Source organism: Oncorhynchus nerka, linkage group LG19, assembly GCF_034236695.1.
Source record: "Oncorhynchus nerka isolate Pitt River linkage group LG19, Oner_Uvic_2.0, whole genome shotgun sequence".
NCBI classification, from domain to species: domain Eukaryota; kingdom Metazoa; phylum Chordata; class Actinopteri; order Salmoniformes; family Salmonidae; genus Oncorhynchus; species Oncorhynchus nerka.
The window spans coordinates 545,223-566,086 of NC_088414.1; the positions used below are offsets into that span (position 1 = coordinate 545,223).

General features: G+C 52.0%; 1 pseudogene; it reads left to right on the forward strand.

Moving 5' to 3' along the window:
- Positions 1–1,847: 1,847 nt before the first annotated feature.
- LOC115120765 (diacylglycerol O-acyltransferase 2-like) lies at positions 1,848–20,536 on the forward strand (annotated as a pseudogene).
- Positions 20,537–20,864: the final 328 nt, after the last annotated feature.

Consider the following 20,864-nt stretch of genomic DNA (forward strand, 5'->3'; position numbering starts at 1 on the left):
ATGGCATCCGTGACAGAGGGGGAGAAGGGTCCATCCATGTATACAGGTAATAGTCTAGCTAGCTACATTTTCAAATATGAAACGTTTCTGTTAGCTAGTTAAAGCGTACTGTTAGCTAGTGTTACGTGTATGATCTGTGTAGTAATATTATTGCATTGCTAGTTATAGCCTAATGTTAGCTAGCTAGCTACCATTGAACCTGGTTGGTTAGCTAGCTGTAGATTCATGTAGGGAAGTAACATTATGAGTTTGGATTATGGTTAATTGTTTAGCTAGCTAGCTGTGTGTTTAAACAAAAGATTCCACTATGCAAGTAACCATTTCACTACACCTGTATCCTGTGAATGTGACAAATACACTTTTTATTTGATATAGTATGTGTTTTCCAGGGTAGCCTAGTGGTTAGAGCGTTGGACTAGTAACCGAAAGGTTGCAAGTTCAAATCCCCGAGCTGACAAGGTACAAATCTGTCATTCTGCCCCTGAACAGGCAGTTAACCCACTGTTCCTAGGCCATCATTAAAAATAAGAATTTGTTCTTAACTGACTTGTCTAGTAAAATAAAGGTAAAATAAAAAATAAAAGTACAGACTCAGACGAGGAGACAGGGATAAGGTAGCCAAGGTATCTATTGAAAAGCAGGGGGAAATGGGGTGCAGGCCAGGGGGAGTTTGGGCATGTAGCAGGGAACCAGGAACTGAGGCTGTGGCCGGGGCAAGTGAAAAATACTCCCAGCGTATGTGGATATTTAGCACCCTAACAACCATTCATTCGGATTTAGAAATGTACATATTTAGGATTGTATGTTTTTGTCGTCTCTGTTGAAAGCGCCCGGTCCATCTGGTGAGGAATTCGACAAAAGTCTCTTGTTTCACCACCTGTCACGGCCGTCGAAAGAAGTGGACCAAAGTGCAGCGGACATTTTCCTTTTATTTAAAATGTCGCCAACAAAACAAACGAAGAAACAACCGTGAAGCTTACAGGGCTATAGTGCCACTAACAAAAGTCAACTACCCACAATCAAAGGAGGGAAAAAGGGCTACCTAATTATGATTCACCATCAGAGACAACGATAGACCCTGATTGAAAACCATACCCGGCCAGAACATAGCAACAAAGAAACATAGAAAACAAAACAGAATGCCCACCCCACATCACACCCTGACCTAACCAAATAGAGAAATAAAACGGCTCTAAGGTCAGGGCGTGACAGTACCCCCCCCCCCAAAGGTGCGGACTCTGGCCGCAAAATCTGAACCTATAGGGGAGGGTTCGGATGGGCATCTACCCGCGGTGGCGGCTCTGGTGTGGGACGTAGACCCCGATCCACCTCTGGCTCTGGTTCGGATGAGGCTTCGTGCCATGACTCATCACTGGAGGCTTCGTGCCATGACTCATCCCGGGAGGCTTCGTGCCATGGATCATCACTGGAGGCTTCGTGCCATGACTCATCCCGGGAGGCTTCTTGCCATGGATCATCACTGGAGGCTTCGTGCCATGACTCATCACTGGAGGCTTCGTGCCATGACTCATCACTGGAGGCTTCTTGCCATGGATCATCCCGGGAGGCTTCTTGCCATGACTCATCACTGGAGGCTTCGTGCCCTGGATCATCACTGGAGGCTTCGTGCCCTGGATCATCACTGGAGGCTTCTTGCCATGGATCATCACTGGAGGCTTCGTGCCCTGGATCATCACTGGAGGCTTCGTGCCCTGGATCATCACTGGAGGCTTCGTGCCCTGGAGGCCTGGCTCTGGAAGCGGACACAGGATACACTGGGCCGTGGAGGCGCACTGGAGGTCTCGAGCGTAGAGCCTACACAACCCGTCCTGGCTGGCACGTGCGGGATGCAGGCACAGGACACACTGGGCTGTGCAGACGCACTGGAGCCACAGTGCGCAGAGCCAGCGCAGGATATCCTGGGCAGTAGAGACATAGTGGCGGCCAGATGCTCAGTGCGGATGCTGCCTGTAATTCATAGCTTCTGGTTGGGGTATGTACGTGAGGTCACTGTGGGAACGACATCATCGGTGCACTTATTGATGAAGCCAATGACAGATGTGGTTCTCCTCAATGCCATTGGAGGAATCCCGGAACATATTCCTGACTGTGCTAGCAAAACAGTCCTGCAGCTTAGCATCTGCTTCATCTGGAATTATGGTCAGATTTGCCAAATGGGAGGGCGAGGGAGAGCATTGTATGCATCTGTGTGTGTGGAGTATAGGTGGTCCAGAGTTCTTTTCCCTCTGGTTGCACATTTAACATGCTGATAGAAATTTGGTAAAATTGTTTTAAGGATCCCTGCATTAAAGTCCTCGGCTACTAGGAGCGCCGCCTCTGGGTGAGTGTTTTCTTGTTTGCTTATGGCAGAATACAGCTCATTCAATGCTATCTTAGTGCCAGCCTCTGACTAAGATAGCATTGAATGAGCTGTCTTCCACCATAAGAACACATTGAATGAGCTGTCACACATGCAGCTAACTAAAATATATGGAAATGTCTGCTCTACCCAAAATTACAACCAACAAATTTCAGCATTACCTCAAAAATGGAAAAGGCAAGTGGATGGGAGAAAAATAACTTGTCTGTTGCATTAAAGACCAAAATTGGTTAAAGAAAGTTGCGATAAATAAAAATGCATACATAAAAAATTGACAGCTGTGCCATACAGATTGCAAAGTAGTAGGAAGACATTTTCAATGTACCGATTCCATGACACATGGTTTATGAATTGATACGCAAAATAACACAGAATTCAAAACAATATATATTATCGCAGATCCAGGAATGGTTGAAGTGCAACATTTACCTGGAGGTAACTCTGCAGATAGCACTACTGGGAGATTTTGAAAAGTCAGACAATCGAGCAATAATATAATAATACCTTTAGCAAATGTGTTGGTCTTTCATTTACAATCTGTAGAAACTACGACAATAGAAAGGTTCAGAACTTTTGTGAAACATCACAGCACAGTTGATAAATGTGACTCGTTTCAGGAAACTAGGCGTATGTCACAGGAGAGCCGTTTGAATGTAAGCTTTTTTTAATCAAAATGTGTTTGTCAGAAATGCCTTCTGGAACATGTGAGCTTCATGTGCCTTAATAACAAACTTGTATGCCATCTTTAAATACAATGCAATTGTTAAATTACGAGCCTAGTTGGTTTACCCACAGAAAATGGGAGAAACCTTCACGCTAGCCATGATTGGCTGAGATAATGAGTGGGCTTGACATGCGGATAGACGAGTTCAGATTGGTCCGCCATATTTGAGCTGGTCAGTATGTGTAGGTAATCCTGTCTAAAGGGGCTCTAAAAATATATATATATTATGTAGAACTGCATAAGCGTTGCTCTCCACTTTCTGGAGGACCGAGTTTTGAAATGAGTGGAGTATGATAGCTAAAGAGATGGAGAACATACCTGTCTCTGGATTACATCTTCAAGGGCAACCATGGTATCTGACAGGGAGAAGCATCCATCCATGATGTAAGATAGTCTAGCTAGCTGCATTTTCAGATATGACATGTTTTTAATTTCGACAAAGTTGTTTTCATTTCAAGTTAAAGTGTAATGTTAGCTATCTAGCTTTGTATCTCAGAGCCATTTGCTGAAAAGGATGGGACACCACCACGCAACACACCCTGTAACCTTTCTCACGCCAAGTCTCGTCCACCAAAATAGCTCTCTGCAGCTGCCACCACAACCTACATTTTCTGTGACTTAAGTTCCATCCCTGCAGTACAGTTGATAACTAATGCTATAAATGCAAAAAATCCAATGTTACTGAAGCATACATGTATATAATTTAGCCTATCCCTCTGTACTACACACACCACTCAGGATCCCACCCCCTTGACCCATCTTCCTCTACTTTCTTCAATGCCTCAGCATACGACAACTTCTGCAATACTTTAACCCTGGAAACCTCAACCTGCCTCTCTCGCTTCAGACATTTCTGATCCCCAGCCCTACAATTTACACATACCACTACTTTTTCCAGTACTACATATTTCTGTCTCATGCCCTTCTGCAAACTTCCCACACCTAGGAACCTCCCTCCTACCCACTGCTGCCACATAGGAACCTCCCTCCTACCCACTGCTACCACATAGGAACCTCCCTCCTACCCACTGCTGCCACATAGGAACCTCCTTCCTACACACTGATACCACCTAGGAACCTCCCTCCTACACACTGCTACCACATAGGAACCTCCCTCCTACACACTGCTACCACCTAGGAACCTCCCTCCTACACACTGCTACCACCTAGGAACCTCCCTCCTACACACTGCTACCACCTAGGAACCTCCCTCCTACACACTGCTACCACATAGGAACCTCCCTCCTACACACTGCTACCACATAGGAACCTCCCTCCTACCCACTGCTACCACATAGGAACCTCCCTCCTACCCACTGCTACCACATAGGAACCTCCCTCCTACACACTGCTACCACATAGGAACCTCCCTCCTACCCACTGCTACCACATAGGAACCTCCCTCCTACACACTGCTACCACATAGGAACCTCCCTCCTACACACTGCTACCACATAGGAACCTCCCTCCTACACACTGCTACCACCTAGGAACCTCCCTCCTACACACTGCTACCACCTAGGAACCTCCCTCCTACACACTGCTACCACCTAGGAACCTCCCTCCTACACACTGCTACCACCTAGGAACCTCCCTCCTACACACTGCTACCACATAGGAACCTCCCTCCTACACACTGCTACCACATAGGAACCTCCCTCCTACCCACTGCTACCACATAGGAACCTCCCTCCTACACACTGCTACCACATAGGACCCTCCCTCCTACACACTGCTGCCACATAGGAACCTCCCTCCTACACACTGCTACCACATAGGAACCCCCCTCCTACCCACTGCTACCACATAGGAACCTCCCTCCTACACACTGCTACCACCTAGGAACCTCCCTCCTACAAATTGCTACCACATAGGAACCTCCCTCAAACACACTGCTACCACATAGGAACCTCCCTCCTACCCACTGCTACCACATAGGAACCTCCCTCCTACACACTGCTACCACATAGGACCCTCCCTCCTACACACTGCTGCCACATAGGAACCTCCCTCCTACCCACTGCTACCACATAGGAACCTCCCTCCTACCCACTGCTGCCACATAGGAACCTCCCTCCTACACACTGCTACCACCTAGGAACCTCCCTCCTACACACTGCTACCACATAGGAACCTCCCTCCTACACACTGCTACCACCTAGGAACCTCCCTCCTACACACTGCTACCACCTAGGAACCTCCCTCCTACACACTGCTACCACCTAGGAACCTCCCTCCTACACACTGCTACCACATAGGAACCTCCCTCCTACACACTGCTACCACCTAGGAACCTCCCTCCTACAAATTGCTACCACATAGGAACCTCCCTCCTACACACTGCTACCACATAGGAACCTCCCTCCTACCCACTGCTACCACATAGGAACCTCCCTCCTACACACTGCTACCACATAGGAACCTCCCTCCTACCCACTGCTACCACATAGGAACCTCCCTCCTACACACTGCTACCACATAGGAACCTCCCTCCTACACACTGCTACCACATAGGAACCTCCCTCCTACCCACTGCTACCACATAGGAATCTCCCTCCTACACACTGCTACCACATAGGAACCTCCCTCCTACACACTGCTACCACATAGCAACCTCCCTCCTACACACTGCTACCACCTAGGAACCTCCTCCTACACACTGCTACCACCTAGGAACCTCCCTCCTACACACTGCTACCACCTAGGAACCTCCCTCCTACACACTGCTACCACATAGGAACCTCCCTCCTACACACTGCTACCACATAGGAACCTCCCTCCTACACACTGCTACCACATAGGAACCTCCCTCCTACCCACTGCTACCACATAGGACCCTCCCTCCTACACACTGCTGCCACATAGGAACCTCCCTCCTACACACTGCTACCACCTAGGAACCTCCCTCCTACACACTGCTACCACCTAGGAACCTCCCTCCTACAAATTGCTACCACATAGGAACCTCCCTCCTACACACTGCTACCACCTAGGAACCTCCCTCCTACACACTGCTACCACATAGGAACCCCCCTCCTACCCACTGCTACCACATAGGAACCTCCCTCCTACACACTGCTACCACCTAGGAACCTCCCTCCTACAAATTGCTACCACATAGGAACCTCCCTCCTACACACTGCTACCACATAGGAACCTCCCTCCTACCCACTGCTACCACATAGGACCCTCCATCCTACACACTGCTGCCACATAGGAACCTCCCTCCTACCCACTGCTACCACATAGGAACCTCCTCCTACCCACTGCTGCCACATAGGAACCTCCCTCCTACACACTGCTACCACCTAGGAACCTCCCTCCTACACACTACTACCACATAGGAACCTCCCTCCTACACACTGCTACCACCTAGGAACCTCCCTCCTACACACTGCTACCACCTAGGAACCTCCCTCCTACACACTGCTACCACATAGGAACCTCCCTCCTACACACTGCTACCACATAGGAACCTCCCCCTCCTACCCCCTGCTACCACATAGGAACCTCCCTCCTACCCACTGCTACCACATAGGAACCTCCCTCCTACACACTGCTACCACATAGGAACCTCCCTCCTACACACTGCTACCACATAGGACCCTCCCTCCTACACACTGCTGCCACATAGGAACCTCCCTCCTACACACTGCTACCACATAGGAACCTCCCTCCAACCTCTGCTACCACATAGGAACCTCCCTCCTACACACTGCTACCACATAGGAACCTCCCTCCTACACACTGCTACCACATAGGAACCTCCCTCCTACACACTGCTACCACCTAGGAACCTCCCTCCTACACACTGCTACCACCTAGGAACCTCCCTCCTACACACTGCTACCACCTAGGAACCTCCCTCCTACACACTGCTACCACATAGGAACCTCCCTCCTACACACTGCTACCACATAGGAACCTCCCTCCTACACACTGCTACCACATAGGAACCTCCCTCCTACACACTGCTGCCACATAGGAACCTCCCTCCTACACACTGCTACCACCTAGGAACCTCCCTCCTACACACTGCTACCACCTAGGAACCTCCCTCCTACCCACTGCTACCACATAGGAACCTCCCTCCTACACACTGCTACCACATAGGAACCTCCCTCCTACCCACTGCTACCACATAGGAACCTCCCTCCTACACACTGCTACCACATAGGAACCTCCCTCCTACCCACTGCTACCACATAGGAACCTCCCTCCTACACACTGCTACCACATAGGAACCTCCCTCCTACACACTGCTACCACATAGGAACCTCCCTCCTACACACTGCTACCACCTAGGAACCTCCCTCCTACACACTGCTACCACATAGGAACCTCCCTCCTACACACTGCTACCACCTAGGAACCTCCCTCCTACACACTGCTACCACCTAGGAACCTCCCTCCTACACACTGCTACCACCTAGGAACCTCCCTCCTACACACTGCTACCACATAGGAACCTCCCTCCTACCCACTGCTGCCACATAGGACCCTCCCTCCTACACACTGCTGCCACATAGGAACCTCCCTCCTACACTCTGCTACCACCTAGGAACCTCCCTCCTACACACTGCTACCACCTAGGAACCTCCCTCCTACAAATTGCTACCACATAGGAACCTCCCTCCTACACACTGCTACCACATAGGAACCTCCCTCCTACCCACTGCTACCACATAGGAACCTCCCTCCTACACACTGCTACCACATAGGACCCTCCCTCCTACACACTGCTGCCACATAGGACCCTCCCTCCTACACACTGCTACCACATAGGAACCTCCCTCCTACACACTGCTACCACATAGGAACCTCCCTCCTACACACTGCTACCACATAGGAACCTCCCTCCTACCCACTGCTACCACATAGGAACCTCCCTCCTACCCACTGCTACCACATAGGAACCTCCCTCCTACACACTGCTACCACCTAGGAACCTCCCTCCTACACACTGCTACCACCTAGGAACCTCCCTCCTACACACTGCTACCACCTAGGAACCTCCCTCCTACACACTGCTACCACATAGGACCCTCCCTCCTACACACTGCTACCACATAGGAACCTCCCTCCTACACACTGCTACCACATAGGAACCTCCCTCCTACACACTGCTACCACATAGGAACCTCCCTCCTACACACTGCTACCACATAGGAACCTCCATCCTACCCACTGCTACCACATAGGAACCTCCCTCCTACCCACTGCTACCACATAGGAACCTCCCTCCTACACACTGCTACCACCTAGGAACCTCCCTCCTACACACTGCTACCACCTAGGAACCTCCCTCCTACACACTGCTACCACCTAGGAACCTCCCTCCTACACACTGCTACCACATAGGAACCTCCCTCCTACACACTGCTACCACATAGGAACCTCCCTCCTACCCACTGCTACCACATAGGAACCTCCCTCCTACACACTGCTACCACATAGGACCCTCCCTCCTACACACTGCTGCCACATAGGAACCTCCCTCCTACCACTGCTACCACATAGGAACCTCCCTCCTACACACTGCTACCACCTAGGAACCTCCCTCCTACAAATTGCTACCACATAGGAACCTCCCTCCTACACACTGCTACCACATAGGAACCTCCCTCCTACCCACTGCTACCACATAGGAACCTCCCTCCTACACACTGCTACCACATAGGAACCTCCCTCCTACACACTGCTGCCACATAGGACCCTCCCTCCTACACAGCTACCACATAGGAACCTCCCTCCTACACACTGCTACCACATAGGAACCTCCCTCCTACACACCGCTACCACATAGGAACCTCCCTCCTACACACTGCTACCACATAGGAACCTCCCTCCTACCCACTGCTACCACATAGGAACCTCCCTCCTACCCACTGCTACCACCTAGGAACCTCCCTCCTACACACTGCTACCACCTAGGAACCTCCCTCCTACACACTGCTACCACCTAGGAACCTCCCTCCTACACACTGCTACCACCTAGGAACCTCCCTCCTACACACTGCTACCACATAGGAACCTCCCTCCTACACACTGCTACCACATAGGAACCCCCCTCCTACCCACTGCTACCACATAGGAACCTCCCTCCTACACACTGCTACCACCTAGGAACCTCCCTCCTACAAATTGCTACCACATAGGAACCTCCCTCCTACACACTGCTACCACATAGGAACCTCCCTCCTACCCACTGCTACCACATAGGACCCTCCATCCTACACACTGCTGCCACATAGGAACCTCCCTCCTACCCACTGCTACCACATAGGAACCTCCCTCCTACCCACTGCTGCCACATAGGAACCTCCCTCCTACACACTGCTACCACCTAGGAACCTCCCTCCTACACACTACTACCACATAGGAACCTCCCTCCTACACACTGCTACCACCTAGGAACCTCCCTCCTACACACTGCTACCACCTAGGAACCTCCCTCCTACACACTGCTACCACATAGGAACCTCCCTCCTACACACTGCTACCACATAGGAACCTCCCTCCTACCCCCTGCTACCACATAGGAACCTCCCTCCTACCCACTGCTACCACATAGGAACCTCCCTCCTACACACTGCTACCACATAGGAACCTCCCTCCTACACACTGCTACCACATAGGACCCTCCCTCCTACACACTGCTGCCACATAGGAACCTCCCTCCTACACACTGCTACCACATAGGAACCTCCCTCCAACCTCTGCTACCACATAGGAACCTCCCTCCTACACACTGCTACCACATAGGAACCTCCCTCCTACACACTGCTACCACATAGGAACCTCCCTCCTACACACTGCTACCACCTAGGAACCTCCCTCCTACACACTGCTACCACCTAGGAACCTCCCTCCTACACACTGCTACCACCTAGGAACCTCCCTCCTACACACTGCTACCACATAGGAACCTCCCTCCTACACACTGCTACCACATAGGAACCTCCCTCCTACACACTGCTACCACATAGGAACCTCCCTCCTACACACTGCTGCCACATAGGAACCTCCCTCCTACACACTGCTACCACCTAGGAACCTCCCTCCTACACACTGCTACCACCTAGGAACCTCCCTCCTACCCACTGCTACCACATAGGAACCTCCCTCCTACACACTGCTACCACATAGGAACCTCCCTCCTACCCACTGCTACCACATAGGAACCTCCCTCCTACACACTGCTACCACATAGGAACCTCCCTCCTACCCACTGCTACCACATAGGAACCTCCCTCCTACACACTGCTACCACATAGGAACCTCCCTCCTACACACTGCTACCACATAGGAACCTCCCTCCTACACACTGCTACCACCTAGGAACCTCCCTCCTACACACTGCTACCACATAGGAACCTCCCTCCTACACACTGCTACCACCTAGGAACCTCCCTCCTACACACTGCTACCACCTAGGAACCTCCCTCCTACACACTGCTACCACCTAGGAACCTCCCTCCTACACACTGCTACCACATAGGAACCTCCCTCCTACCCACTGCTGCCACATAGGACCCTCCCTCCTACACACTGCTGCCACATAGGAACCTCCCTCCTACACTCTGCTACCACCTAGGAACCTCCCTCCTACACACTGCTACCACCTAGGAACCTCCCTCCTACAAATTGCTACCACATAGGAACCTCCCTCCTACACACTGCTACCACATAGGAACCTCCCTCCTACCCACTACTACCACATAGGAACCTCCCTCCTACACACTGCTACCACATAGGACCCTCCCTCCTACACACTGCTGCCACATAGGACCCTCCCTCCTACACACTGCTACCACATAGGAACCTCCCTCCTACACACTGCTACCACATAGGAACCTCCCTCCTACACACTGCTACCACATAGGAACCTCCCTCCTACCCACTGCTACCACATAGGAACCTCCCTCCTACCCACTGCTACCACATAGGAACCTCCCTCCTACACACTGCTACCACCTAGGAACCTCCCTCCTACACACTGCTACCACCTAGGAACCTCCCTCCTACACACTGCTACCACCTAGGAACCTCCCTCCTACACACTGCTACCACATAGGACCCTCCCTCCTACACACTGCTACCACATAGGAACCTCCCTCCTACACACTGCTACCACATAGGAACCTCCCTCCTACACACTGCTACCACCTAGGAACCTCCCTCCTACAACACTGCTACCACATAGGAACCTCCCTCCTACACACTGCTACCACATAGGAACCTCCCTCCTACCCACTGCTACCACTAGGACCCTCCATCCTACACACTGCTGCCACATAGGAACCTCCCTCCTACCCACTGCTACCACATAGGAACCTCCCTCCTACCCACTGCTGCCACATAGGAACCTCCCTCCTACACACTGCTACCACCTAGGAACCTCCCTCCTACACACTACTACCACATAGGAACCTCCCTCCTACACACTGCTACCACCTAGGAACCTCCCTCCTACACACTGCTACCACCTAGGAACCTCCCTCCTACACACTGCTACCACATAGGAACCTCCCTCCTACACACTGCTACCACATAGGAACCTCCCTCCTACCCCCTGCTACCACATAGGAACCTCCCTCCTACCCACTGCTACCACATAGGAACCTCCCTCCTACACACTGCTACCACATAGGAACCTCCCTCCTACACACTGCTACCACATAGGACCCTCCCTCCTACACACTGCTGCCACATAGGAACCTCCCTCCTACACACTGCTACCACATAGGAACCTCCCTCCAACCTCTGCTACCACATAGGAACCTCCCTCCTACACACTGCTACCACATAGGAACCTCCCTCCTACACACTGCTACCACATAGGAACCTCCCTCCTACACACTGCTACCACCTAGGAACCTCCCTCCTACACACTGCTACCACCTAGGAACCTCCCTCCTACACACTGCTACCACATAGGAACCTCCCTCCTACACACTGCTACCACATAGGAACCTCCCTCCTACACACTGCTACCACATAGGAACCTCCCTCCTACACACTGCTACCACATAGGAACCTCCCTCCTACACACTGCTGCCACATAGGAACCTCCCTCCTACACACTGCTACCACCTAGGAACCTCCCTCCTACACACTGCTACCACCTAGGAACCTCCCTCCTACCCACTGCTACCACATAGGAACCTCCCTCCTACACACTGCTACCACATAGGAACCTCCCTCCTACCCACTGCTACCACATAGGAACCTCCCTCCTACACACTGCTACCACATAGGAACCTCCCTCCTACCCACTGCTACCACATAGGAACCTCCCTCCTACACACTGCTACCACATAGGAACCTCCCTCCTACACACTGCTACCACATAGGAACCTCCCTCCTACACACTGCTACCACCTAGGAACCTCCCTCCTACACACTGCTACCACATAGGAACCTCCCTCCTACACACTGCTACCACCTAGGAACCTCCCTCCTACACACTGCTACCACCTAGGAACCTCCCTCCTACACACTGCTACCACCTAGGAACCTCCCTCCTACACACTGCTACCACATAGGAACCTCCCTCCTACCCACTGCTACCACATAGGACCCTCCCTCCTACACACTGCTACCACATAGGAACCTCCCTCCTACTCTGCTACCACCTAGGAACCTCCCTCCTACACACTGCTACCACCTAGGAACCTCCCTCCTACAAATTGCTACCACATAGGAACCTCCCTCCTACACACTGCTACCACATAGGAACCTCCCTCCACCCACTGCTACCACATAGGAACCTCCCTCCTACACACTGCTACCACATAGGACCCTCCCTCCTACACACTGCTGCCACATAGGACCCTCCCTCCTACACACTGCTACCACATAGGAACCTCCCTCCTACACACTGCTACCACATAGGAACCTCCCTCCTACACACTGCTACCACATAGGAACCTCCCTCCTACCCACTGCTACCACATAGGAACCTCCCTCCTACCCACTGCTACCACATAGGAACCTCCCTCCTACACACTGCTACCACCTAGGAACCTCCCTCCTACACACTGCTACCACCTAGGAACCTCCCTCCTACACACTGCTACCACCTAGGAACCTCCCTCCTACACACTGCTACCACATAGGACCCTCCCTCCTACACACTGCTACCACATAGGAACCTCCCTCCTACACACTGCTACCACATAGGAACCTCCCTCCTACACACTGCTACCACATAGGAACCTCCCTCCTACACACTGCTACCACATAGGAACCTCCCTCCTACCCACTGCTACCACATAGGAACCTCCCTCCTACCCACTGCTACCACATAGGAACCTCCCTCCTACACACTGCTACCACCTAGGAACCTCCCTCCTACACACTGCTACCACCTAGGAACCTCCCTCCTACACACTGCTACCACCTAGGAACCTCCCTCCTACACACTGCTACCACATAGGAACCTCCCTCCTACACACTGCTACCACATAGGAACCTCCCTCCTACCCACTGCTACCACATAGGAACCTCCCTCCTACACACTGCTACCACATAGGACCCTCCCTCCTACACACTGCTGCCACATAGGAACCTCCCTCCTACCCACTGCTACCACATAGGAACCTCCCTCCTACACACTGCTACCACCTAGGAACCTCCCTCCTACAAATTGCTACCACATAGGAACCTCCCTCCTACACACTGCTACCACATAGGAACCTCCCTCCTACCCACTGCTACCACATAGGAACCTCCCTCCTACACACTGCTACCACATAGGAACCTCCCTCCTACACACTGCTGCCACATAGGACCCTCCCTCCTACACAGCTACCACATAGGAACCTCCCTCCTACACACTGCTACCACATAGGAACCTCCCTCCTACACACCGCTACCACATAGGAACCTCCCTCCTACACACTGCTACCACATAGGAACCTCCCTCCTACCCACTGCTACCACATAGGAACCTCCCTCCTACCCACTGCTACCACCTAGGAACCTCCCTCCTACACACTGCTACCACCTAGGAACCTCCCTCCTACACACTGCTACCACCTAGGAACCTCCCTCCTACACACTGCTACCACCTAGAACCTCCCTCCTACACACTGCTACCACATAGGAACCTCCCTCCTACACACTACTACCACATAGGAACCTCCCTCCTACCCACTGCTACCACATAGGAACCTCCCTCCTACACACTGCTACCACCTAGGACCCTCCCTCCTACACACTGCTGCCACATAGGAACCTCCCTCCTACACACTGCTACCACATAGGAACCCCCCTCCTACCCACTGCTACCACATAGGAACCTCCCTCCTACACACTGCTACCACATAGGAACCTCCCTCCTACACACTGCTACCACCTAGGACCCTCCCTCCTACACACTGCTACCACATAGGAACCTCCCTCCTACACACTGCTACCACACAGGAACCTCCCTCCTACACACTGCTACCACCTAGGAACCTCCCTCCTACACACTGCTACCACCTAGGAACCTCCCTCCTACACACTGCTACCACCTAGGAACCTCCCTCCTACACACTGCTACCACATAGGAACCTCCCTCCTACACACTGCTACCACATAGGAACCTCCCTCCTACCCACTGCTACCACATAGGAACCTCCCTCCTACACACTGCTACCACATTGGACCCTCCCTCCTACACACTGCTGCCACATAGGAACCTCCCTCCTACACACTGCTACCACATAGGAACCCCCCTCCTACCCACTGCTACCACATAGGAACCTCCCTCCTACACACTGCTACCACATAGGAACCTCCCTCCTACACACTGCTACCACCTAGGACCCTCCCTCCTACACACTGCTACCACATAGGAACCTCCCTCCTACACACTGCTACCACATAGGAACCTCCCTCCTACACACTGCTGCCACCTAGGAACCTCCCTCCTACACACTGCTACCACATAGGAACCTCCCTCCTACCCACTGCTACCACCTAGGAACCTCCCTCCTACACACTGCTACCACATAGGAACCTCCCTCCTACCCACTGCTACCACCTAGGAACCTCCCTCCTACACACTGCTACCACCTAGGAACCTCCCTCCTACACACTGCTACCACATAGGAACCTCTCCTAACCACTGCTACCACATAGGAACCTCCCTCCTACCCACTGCTACCACCTAGGAACCTCCCTCCTACACACTGCTACCACCTAGGACCCTCCCTCCTACACACTGCTACCACATAGGAACCTCCCTCCTACACACTGCTACCACATAGGAACCTCCCTCCTACACACTGCTGCCACCTAGGAACCTCCCTCTTACACACTGCTACCACATAGGAACCTCCCTCCTACCCACTGCTACCACATAGGAACCTCCCTCCTACCCACTGCTACCACCTAGGAACCTCCCTCCTACACACTGCTACCACATAGGAACCTCCCTCCTACCCACTGCTACCACATAGGAACCTCCCTCCTACCCACTGCTACCACATAGGAACCTCCCTCCTACACACTGCTACCACATAGGAACCTCCCTCCTACACACTGCTACCACATAGGAACCTCCCACCTACACACTGCTACCACCTAGGAACCTCCCTCCTACACACTGCTACCACCTAGGAACCTCCCTCCTACACACTGCTACCACATAGGAACCTCCCCCCTACACACTGCTACCACATAGGAACCTCCCTCCTACACACTGCTACCACATAGGAACCTCCCTCCTACACACTGCTACCACATAAGAACCTCCCTCCTACACACTGCTACCACATAGGACCCTCCCTCCTACACACTGCTACCACATAGGAACCTCCCTCCTACACACTGCTACCACATAGGAACCTCCCTCCTACACACTGCTACCACATAGGAACCTCCCTCCTACACACTGCTACCACATAGGAACCTCCCTCCTACACACTGCTACCACATAGGAACCTCCCTCCTACACACTGCTGCCACCTAGGAACCTCCCTCCTACACACTGCTACCACATAGGAACCTCCCTCCTACCCACTGCTACCACATAGGAACCTCCCTCCTACCCACTGCTACCACCTAGGAACCTCCCTCCTACACACTGCTACCACGTAGGAACCTCCCTCCTACCCACTGCTACCACCTAGGAACCTCCCTCCTACACACTGCTACCACATAGGAACCTCCCTCCTACACACTGCTACCACATAGGAACCTCCCTCCTACCCACTGCTACCACATAGGAACCTCCCTCCTACCCACTGCTTCCACATAGGAACCTCCCTCCTACACACTGCTACCACATAGGAACCTCCCTCCTACCCACTGCTACCACATAGGAACCTCCCTCCTACACACTGCTACCACATAGGAACCTCCCTCCTACACACTGCTACCACATAGGAACCTCCCTCCTACCCACTGCTACCACATAGGAACCTCCCTCCTACACACTGCTACCACATAGGAACCTCCCTCCTACCCACTGCTACCACCTAGGAACCTCCCTCCTACACACTGCTACCACCTAGGAACCTCCCTCCTACACACTGCTACCACATAGGAACCTCCCTCCTACACACTGCTACCACATAGGAACCCCCCTCCTACCCACTGCTACCACATAGGAACCTCCCTCCTACACACTGCTACCACATAGGAACCTCCCTCCTACACACTGCTACCACCTAGGACCCTCCCTCCTACACACTGCTACCACATAGGAACCTCCCTCCTACACACTGCTACCACACAGGAACCTCCCTCCTACACACTGCTACCACATAGGACCCTCCCTCCTACACACTGCTACCACATAGGAACCTCCCTCCTACACACTGCTACCACATAGGAACCTCCCTCCTACACACTGCTACCACATAGGAACCTCCCTCCTACACACTGCTACCACATAGGAACCTCCCTCCTACACACTGCTGCCACCTAGGAACCTCCCTCCTACACACTGCTACCACATAGGAACCTCCCTCCTACACACTGCTACCACATAGGAACCTCCCTCCTACACACTGCTACCACATAGGAACCTCCCTCCTACACACTGCTACCACATAGGAACCTCCCTCCTACACACTGCTGCCACCTAGGAACCTTCCTCCTACACACTGCTACCACATAGGAACCTCCCTCCTACACACTGCTGCCACATAGGAACCTCCCTCCTACACACTGCTACCACATAGGAACCTCCCTCCTACACACTGCTGCCACCTAGGAACCTCCCTCCTACACACTGCTACCACATAGGAACCTCCCTCCTACCCACTGCTACCACATAGGAACCTCCCTCCTACCCACTGCTACCACCTAGGAACCTCCCTCCTACACACTGCTACCACATAGGAACCTCCCTCCTACCCACTGCTACCACCTAGGAACCTCCCTCCTACACACTGCTACCACCTAGGAACCTCCCTCCTACACACTGCTACCACATAGGAACCTCTCTCCTAACCACTGCTACCACATAGGAACCTCCCTCCTACCCACTGCTACCACCTAGGAACCTCCCTCCTACACACTGCTACCACCTAGGACCCTCCCTCCTACACACTGCTACCACATAGGAACCTCCCTCCTACACACTGCTACCACATAGGAACCTCCCTCCTACACACTGCTGCCACCTAGGAACCTCCCTCTTACACACTGCTACCACATAGGAACCTCCCTCCTACCCACTGCTACCACATAGGAACCTCCCTCCTACCCACTGCTACCACCTAGGAACCTCCCTCCTACACACTGCTACCACATAGGAACCTCCCTCCTACCCACTGCTACCACATAGGAACCTCCCTCCTACCCACTGCTACCACATAGGAACCTCCCTCCTACACACTGCTACCACATAGGAACCTCCCTCCTACACACTGCTACCACATAGGAACCTCCCACCTACACACTGCTACCACCTAGGAACCTCCCTCACACACTGCTACCACCTAGGAACCTCCCTCCTACACACTGCTACCACATAGGAACCTCCCCCCCTACACACTGCTACCACATAGGAACCTCCCTCCTACACACTGCTACCACATAGGAACCTCCCTCCTACACACTGCTACCACATAAGAACCTCCCTCCTACACACTGCTACCACATAGGAACCTCCCTCCTACACACTGCTACCACATAGGAACCTCCCTCCTACCCACTGCTACCACCTAGGAACCTCCCTCCTACACACTGCTACCACATAGGAACCTCCCTCCTACACACTGCTACCACATAGGAACCTCCCTCCTACCCACTGCTACCACATAGGAACCTCCCTCCTACCCACTGCTTCCACATAGGAACCTCCCTCCTACACACTGCTACCACATAGGAACCTCCCTCCTACCCACTGCTACCACATAGGAACCTCCCTCCTACACACTGCTACCACATAGGAACCTCCCTCCTACCCACTGCTACCACCTAGGAACCTCCCTCCTACACACTGCTACCACATAGGAACCTCCCTCCTACACACTGCTGCCACATAGGAACCTCCCTCCTACACACTGCTACCACATAGGAACCTCCCTCCTACACACTGCTACCACATAGGAACCTCCCTCCTACACACTGCTACCACATTGGAACCTCCCTCCTACACACTGCTACCACATAGGAACCTCCCTCCTACACACTGCTACCACATAGGAACCTCCCTCCTACACACTGCTACCACATAGGAACCTCCTTCCTACACACTGCTACCACATAGGAACCTCCCTCCTACACACTGCTACCACATAGGAACCTCCCTCCTACACACTGCTACCACATAGGAACCTCCCTCCTACACACTGCTACCACATGCCCATAAGCTTGACACCTGTAACAACGTAATGCATTTGGCACAAAAACTCATTCGGATGTAGAAATGATCCCGTATATCACTTTGTTGTGCAAAGGCTAAACATCAAAACTCAAAAGAACAGACAATGATTATTTTGTTTCACCACAATGCAATTACCACATTCGGACACTGGGGAGGTTGAAAGGACACTTGAATGTACCCTGGATACCCCATAACACCACCACAATTTTGGAGTGAGGTTGATATGGTAGAAATTGTTTTTAGTACTGTCCAACACCCAGACGTGGATCCACCTGATATCCTCCATTACCAACCACCCTTCAAATTTTCATTATATCTACAGCTACTGTTGTTCTCATGTTATCATTATCTGATTAGAACGTGTTCTTGCTCTATCATACTGGGCACATAATGAGATACACAGATCTTCCACTCCCAGAGGTGTCCTCTTAAACAGATTATCTTCGGTTATGATACCAGTATTGTTACTATAACTTGCACTGTAAATGATTGTACATGACTGTTTTTCCAACGTGTTGGGTAGTGGAAGTGATAGTTATCTGCAGCCTCACTTGATCTGTGATCAAAGTGTGTTCATGCAGGGTACTATTGCTATCCGGACAGTTGTGCTTCTCCTAGAGTTACACTGTGAACAACTTTGGGAAAACCCCAGAAAAGGTTGCAGGGATAAAACAGGAAAAGATTTCCTGGAGAATATCAGTGTTCTGCTAACGGTCCCCTTTTTAGGTGTATCGGGTTGATGGTGTACCTTATGGTTACCTCTGTGGCTGCTGCCTTCTATCTACTTCATATGGCAGGTAAATGACCTGCGCACACCTAAAAGAGGGGGCAGAAACTGGAAAGTGTGGAAGTATGTTAGGGACTACTTCACAATTAAGTTGGTGAGGACTGGAGTTGGACCCAAACAAGTACTACATCTTAGGGTATCATCCATATCTTCTTGATGTGAAGGGTCTTGAGTCTTGGAGCCTTTGCCTCTTTCACCACTGAGGCCTGTGGTTTTCTGGCCGTCTTCCTTGGGGTGTGTTCCTGCCTCTGCATACTGGGTGTGCACTTCAAAATCCCCCTCTACAGGGAATATGTTTTGGTCACAGGTGGTTGTCCAGTCAGCAAGCCCAGTCTCAAGCACTTTTTGTCTAAAAGTGGGAAAGGCAATGAGTTGGTGATTATTATAAGGGGTGCTGCAGAGCCTATGTCTGCCTGGGGTCAATACTGTGGTTATAAAGCAGAGGAAAGGCTTCATCAAGGTGGCCCTGGAGTTTGGGACTGGCCTGGTGCCCGTCTACTCGTAGGGGGAGAACCATCTCTTCTACCAGGTGAACTTCTCAGAGGGCAGTGTGTATTGGAGGTTACAGCAACTCTTTAAGAAGATCATGGGCATTGCCAGCTGTCCGTTTGTGGCTGAACGCTGGTTTTAGATGCCTTACCACTGCCTATCATCATTGTCATGGGTAGTCTTATCCCAGTGCCAAAGCGGCCTTTCCCCACTCAGGAGGAAGTGGACCACTATCATGGCCTCTACATGGAGGCCCTGGCCAAGCTCTTCAATGAACACAAGACCAGCTGTGGACTGACAGCCATGAGCTGTTTGATCATATAAACCAATCATTTAGACTGTTCCCACAAGGCCAATGTGAATGACGTGATTTGTCATGGTGTCCTTCTCCACTTTAACGAACGCATTCCAGCTCAGGATCTGATCCAGTGATGTCCCAAGCATTAATCCCTGGATCCACCAAGCAGCATGGCTATTGGCTAATAGCTTTTCACTGCATTTACAGTAAGAAAGACTACAAGGGAACAGTTGCATGTGCTTTATTTGCAGCAATAATTTAACCATGAATCTACAGTGCCTTGCGAAAGTATTCGGCCCCCTTGAACTTTGCGACCTTTTGCCACATTTCAGGCTTCAAACATAAAGATATAAA